The 6,664-nt window shown below is 36.9% G+C and overlaps 1 protein-coding gene across 1 annotated transcript in view; it reads left to right on the top strand.

Moving 5' to 3' along the window:
* Positions 1–5,027: 5,027 nt before the first annotated feature.
* Positions 5,028–6,664, top strand: part of LOC135545925 (phospholipid-transporting ATPase ABCA1-like) — a 41,968-nt gene continuing 40,331 nt past the window's right edge. The window contains exon 1 of the mRNA XM_064973914.1: positions 5,028–5,229. The gene's annotated coding sequence lies outside the window, so the exon portion shown is untranslated. The remainder of the gene's footprint in view (positions 5,230–6,664) is intronic.

The raw sequence follows: 6,664 nt of genomic DNA, 5'->3' as shown, positions 1-6,664 counted from the left end.
TTTGATGAGTTCTGGATAAGAGCGTCTGCTAAATGACTTAAATGTAAATGTAAATGAGTTATCATTTTGTAGATGTTTCTCTTTGTACAGTACAGTGATGAAGTAGTTTAATTTCTTTCCATTTTCGTTTCCACCACTAGAGAGCAGTCACACTTTGTGAAAAACATTGAAAATGTTGCGGTAAAATAGTTAAAAGACCAATAAGAAAGAGAGTTCCAAACCTCTCTGCCAATAACAGCTAGTCTTCCCCTCCCCACTCAGACCACTCCCAGACAGTTGCTCTTTGCTACGAAGATACTTTTGTTTCTTTTAGACCATTTACAATTAAAACAATCACAGTAAGGTACTTAATTTTTACCCAGAAATTATTTGATATTGAGATAAAAATGGCTGCATTGGACCTTTAATTTACTGCAATGGAAGTTGGAAAGAATTGAGTCACCAGTCATAGATCAGTGTACTCCAAATGTTGGTGGTTAATAACATTACATTTTCTGTGTTATTTGTTGCACAGTACTAGGCTTCTGCAAATATTACTAATACATTCTTCCCATCTTTCACATTCATTAAGGGAGTGAGGCATGAGCTGCAGATTTCTTCTGATGCCTATAATGGGATGACATCAACTTGGCTTGCAAACTTTGAACTGTCCCTTTTCTGATCAGAGTGTTGAAGGTGGTCTGCTGAGAATATGCACTATCTGATCAGAAGCCTGGCTACTTGTGTTGATAAGTTATTGAGCTTTGAGTAGGCCTAGTTGACCTCTGAACCAGCTGAGTTTCCCATTCAGATTGGCAGAGTGGAAAGGTCATAATCCAATTATGTTTCCTCTTTTATGCATGGAATTTGTATTTGTATTTATTAGGGATCCCCATTAGCTGCTGCCTTCCTGGGGCCCAAACACACCAAAACACCCACATTACATATAAAACAACAGATAAAACAGTGAACTATGTTTGTACTGAATGAGGTAAAGATAAAACAGTACATCATATAACATCCCTACACCACCACATGTCCACAACACAAAATGTTCAATACCACCATACAACAATATCACAATGTGTGAGTATGCATATATCTGTACCTTTGTGTGTGTCTCTTCACAGTCCCTGTTGTTCCTAAATGTGCATTTTTACCTGATTTTTAAATCTGATTCTACTGCTTACATCAGTTACCTGATATGGAATAGAGTTCCATGTAGTCAAGGCTCTATGTAGTACTGTGCGCCTCCCATAGTCTATTCTGGACTTGGGGACTGTGAAGGGACCTCTGGTCTTGTGGGGTATGCATGGGTGTCTGAGCTGTGTGCTAGAATTTTAAACAGACAGCTCGGTCCATTCAACATGTCAACACCTCTCACAAAAACAAGTAATGATGAAGTCAATCTCTTTTCCACTTTGAGCCATGAGAAATTGACATGCATATCATAATGTTAGCTCTCTGTGTACTTTTAAGGGCCAGCCGTGCTGCCCTGTTCTGAGCCAACTGCCATTTTCCCAAGTCCCTCTTTGTGGCACCTGACCACCCTACTGAACAGTAGTACAGGTGTGACAAAACCAGGGCCTGTAGGACCTGCCTTGTTGATAGTGCTGTTAAGAAGGTAGAGCAGCGCTTTATTATGGACAGACTTCTCCCCATCTTAGCTACTTTTGTATCAATATGTTTTGACCATGACAGTTTACAATCCAGGGTTACTCCAAGCAGTTTAGTCACCTCAACTTGCTAAATTTCCACATTATTCATTACGAGACATAGTTGAGGTTTAGGGTTTAGTGAACAATTTGTCCCAAAAACAATGCTTTTAGTTTTGGAAATATTTAGGACTAACTTATTCCTTGCTATCCATTCCGAAACTAACTGCAGCTCTTTGTTAAGTGTTGCAGTCATTTCAGTCGCTGTAGTAGCTGACGTGTATAGTGTTGAGTCATCCACATACATAGACACACTGGCCTTACTCAAAGCCAGTGGCATGTCGTTAGTAAAGATTGAAAAAAGCAAGGGGCCTAAACAGTTACCCTAGGGAATTCCTGATTCTACCTGGATTATGTTTGAGAGGCTTCCATTAAAGAACACCCTCTGTGCTCTGTTAGACAAGTAAATCTTTATCCACATTATAGCAGGGGGAGTAAAGCCATAAGACATCCGTTTTTACAGCAACAGAATATGATCGTTAATGTCAAAAGTTGCAGTGAGGTCAAACAAGACAGCCCTCACAATCATTTTATCATACATTTTTCTCAGCCAATCATCAGTCATTTGTATAAGTGCTGTGCTTGTTGAGTGTCATTCCCTATAAGCGTGCTGAAAGTCTGTTGTCAATTTGTTCACTGTAAAATAGCATTGTATCTGATCAAACAACAATTTTTCCAGAAGTTTACTAAGGGTTGGTAACAGGCTGATTGGTCGGCTATTTGAGCCAGTAAAGTTGTCTTTACTATTCTCAGGTAGCGGAATGATTTTAGCTTCCTTCCAGGCCTGAGGGCACACACTTTCTAGTAGGCTTAAATTGAACATGTGGCAAATGGGTGTGGCAATATGGTCTGCTATTATCTTCAGTAATTTTCCATCCAGATTGTCAGACCCCGGTGGCTTGTCATTGTTGATAGACAACAATAATTTGTTCACTTCTTCCACGCTGACTTTACAGAATTCAAAAGTATAATTCTTGTCTTTCATAATTTGGTCAGATATGTGTTGGATGTGTAGTGTCAGCGTTTGTTGCTGGCATGTCATCCTTAAGTTTCCTTATCTTGCCAATGAAAAAGTAATTAAAGTAGTTGGCAATATCAGTCGGTTTTTTGATGAATGAGCCATCTGATTCAATGAATGATGGAGCCGAGTTAGCTTTTTCCCCCAAAATGTTTTTAAGGTGCTCCAAAGTTTTTTTTGCTTTAATTCCTAGTTATCATTTATCTTCCTTTCATAGTATAGTTTATTTTTATTTAGCTTAGTCACGTGATTTATTAATTGGCAGTAGTTTGCCAATCAGTTGTGCTGCCAGACTTATTTGCCATACCTCTTGTCTCATTCCTCTCAACCATACAATTTTTCATCCAAGGGGATTTAACAATCAATCAAATCAATCAAATGTATTTATAAAGCCCTTCTTACATCAGTTGATGTCACAAAGTGCTGTACAGAAACCCAGCCTAAAACGCCAAACAGCAAACAATGTAGGTGTAGAAGCACAGTGGCTAGGAAAAACTTCCTAGAAATGTCAGAACCTAGGAAGAAACCTAGAGAGGAACCAGGCTATGAGGGGTGGCCAGTCCTCTTCTGGCTGTGCCGGGTGGAGATTATAACAGAACATGGCCAAGATGTTCAAATGTTCATAGATGACCAGTAGGGTCAAATAATAATAACCACAGTGGTTGTCGAGGGTGAAACAGGTCAGCACCTTAGGAGTAAATGTCAGTTGGCTTTTCAGAGCCAATCATTCAGAGTATCTCTAACAGTTTTTACAGTTATTTTCTTAATGGCTTATTAGTAACTGGAATAAGCTGTTTTATACATGTGTCAAATGCAGCATCTGGTTGCTTCTCATTACACACCACAGACCAGCAAATATTATTTATATCATCAACATATGAATCACTACAAAACGTATTGTATGACCTCTTATTCACTGTATTAGGCCCAGCCTTTGGAACTTTGGTTTTCCTAGATATGGCTGCTATATTGTGATCACTACATCCTATGGATTTGGATACTGCTTTGAGGCAAATTTCTGCAGCACTAGTAAAGATGTGATCAATACATGTTGATGATTTCATTCCTGTGTTGTTTGTAAATACCCTGGTATGTTGACTGATAACCTGAACCAGGTTGCAGGCACTGGTAACAGTTTGAAGTTGTTTCTTGAGTGGGCAGCTTGATGAGAGAGCCAGTCAATATTTAAATCAAACATAAAATATACTTCTCTGTTGATATGACATACATTATCAAGCATTTCACACATATTGAATGATCAATATTGGTAAGTTAAATCTACTAAAATTGGTTTCATGACTCTCTGCATTACCTATGATGCAATTATTTTACTATTTCATGGGCCTAATGATTTCCACCTATTAAAATATTTATTTTAACTAATCCAATTTAGAGGTGAGAGGCTATGCCATTTTTGGACAGCAAATTACTGTTTTCACCAGACCTGGGTTCAAATATTATTTCAGGAATTTCAAATACTTTTAAATACATTTCAAATCAAGCATTCAGATAATCTTTATTTGAAAATGTAGAAAATACTAAAATATTTTAACCCATGTATTGGAAAACAGGATTTGAAATAAGTATTTGAAAATGTAGAAAATACAATTTGGTCAACCTTTTTGCAAATAACTATTCAAATACTCAAATAAAAGTACTTGTTTTCAACTGTGTATTTGAAAATACTTAAATACACAGAAATAAAGTATTTCAATAACAAATACTCAAATACACATGTATTTCAACCCAGGTCTGGTTGTCTCTTCTAATGTGTCCTTTCAATGACACTGTACTGGGTGTTTTGCCTTTGGAAATCTGTTGTCAGTCTTTTACAAAGAACACACCCCCTCAGCTGAACTGATTGTTGTTTCTGAAGTGATCAATATGATTAATCATTGGCCTATTTCTAGTACATGCAACCTGGAAATGATTGGAAGAAATCAGGAGAAATATTTAAATATTTAATTAATGGTTTGATCTCATGAAAGTCAAACACGACCATATTATGTGTTGACTGTAATTTTTGAGATTTAATGTAAACATGGATTCAAAGTTGTGATTTTTCATATTACATTCTGTGTGGATTTTGTTTTTACTATGGAGCCTACTACGTTCAATACATGTACAGCCTATGTTATTTATGGCCTATGGTATTTATTTTGATTCTCCTAATTGTGATTATCAGTTCCAGATGTTTTAGGAGGTCGGGAAGTGCGAGTAGGCACTTCAAGAGCTGTTTTGAGTCTACACGTGCTCCACTAGAGGGGGGTTTAATCACAGAACATATCCATTACCGAGAGTATAACATCAGTTCTACAAGCGGATATAGCAACGGTTCTCTCCATATAAAAGCTTGTCTAGATTCAAACGCTTCTCCTCCTCTGTGTACAGATCACAAATGCCTGGATAACAAACCGAGACAAAAACATCAAAAAAGTAGTGAAGGAGTGTTATTTAGCCTGGGAGGAACCACAATTAATTCCTGAAAGGGGTCTGATTTCGTGCCTTTGGAAAAAGGTAGGCTATTTCCATTTTCCACTCATTCATTGTCTCTAATTCGTTTTTTTGTTTTCTCTCTCTTATTTCAATGGTATAAATATCTACTAAAGAAAAAGGCTACTTCATTAGAAAACATGAACAAGGCTGCTGTATCCTAGTCCTCGGGCACATTTGCAACGGCGTTTTTTGTTGTCATGTAAAATTGATTTACTCATTATGTGAAAAATACCTGATGATAGGCTACATTCAATCTTATGCAGGTTTATTTTAGTTGTAAAAAAATATTCGATTTTTCCCTGAAAGGAAACCTGAGAACACCACAAGTCACGAATATTCTCAGTAAACCCATACATAGTGTTAGACACAAGTAGACGTATTAAAAAACACTATCCCATATTTTATGATATTCTTTGTTGAGTTATCTCTGCGCACGTTACGAAGCAACATATCGCCACCAAACACGGTAATAATCAAGTTAGAAACAAGCGTTAGTTACTTTATTCCAATGTACATTATGGGCTGTTGCAGGCTACACTTCATGTGAAGCCCCGCAAAATAAGTCCGTTAATCATTTGTGAGAATTTATTTTGTTGTCATTTATATTGTCAAATAACCTGCGCAGTCCACCTGGCTCTTGTGTGAGGGCAAAATACAGATAGATAATTCAACTGTACACCGACTGTTCTTTGAAAGACTGCTAGAGGCGCTGATTGTAGCCTACTCATCCACTTATACCCATGTCCCATTTATTGGGTTCATGAACTGATTACGCTGAACACACTAATGCAAAAAGAGGAGGGTTGTTTTGATATATATTTTGTTGATGGTATCTCATGCAAGTATCACCATTAAAGTTTGAACTTGTCAGATTTTTGCATATGCATAGTGCCCGGTACATGATAACATACAGTTATTATGCTACATTAAGAGATAAGTCGTAGGCCTAACAAGAATAACTTCATAAAGTCTTCATAAGCACATAAATTAAATTATCTATAACTGTATGTCATGCTCTATAAAGGGTTCATAACTGTGTGACATAACCACCAAAGTCAAATGTGACATAACCCGTTATGTAAAATATGACATAAACCTGTGCTTTATAATAAGCACCGCTTAATAAAGGCTTTATAAATCATATTAAATTGAGGCTTCACAAAGCATCTATAACCTTGTCATGCATGTTGGTAGAGCATTGCAACCCAGGATAGTGATAGCCCCAAAACTTTTGTGATTTTTTTATCAAAGACATCACATAATTAAATCTGTGTGAAATGCTGATTAAATCATGGACTTAATTTAAAAAAAAAGGGATCTCCTTTAACATCTTCAAATGTAGTTCCCCAAGTGCATACGCTAAATTACTATTTAAATCACATTCAAAAAACAATCCTGTGCTGTTTAGGTCATCAGAGATCATCAGTGATCATCAGGGATCATCAGTGATCATCGG

The sequence above is a fragment of the Oncorhynchus masou genome, chromosome 9 (genome assembly GCF_036934945.1).
Source record: "Oncorhynchus masou masou isolate Uvic2021 chromosome 9, UVic_Omas_1.1, whole genome shotgun sequence".
Taxonomy (NCBI): Eukaryota; Metazoa; Chordata; class Actinopteri; order Salmoniformes; family Salmonidae; genus Oncorhynchus; species Oncorhynchus masou.
This window is presented reverse-complemented; position numbering and strand designations above follow the sequence as displayed.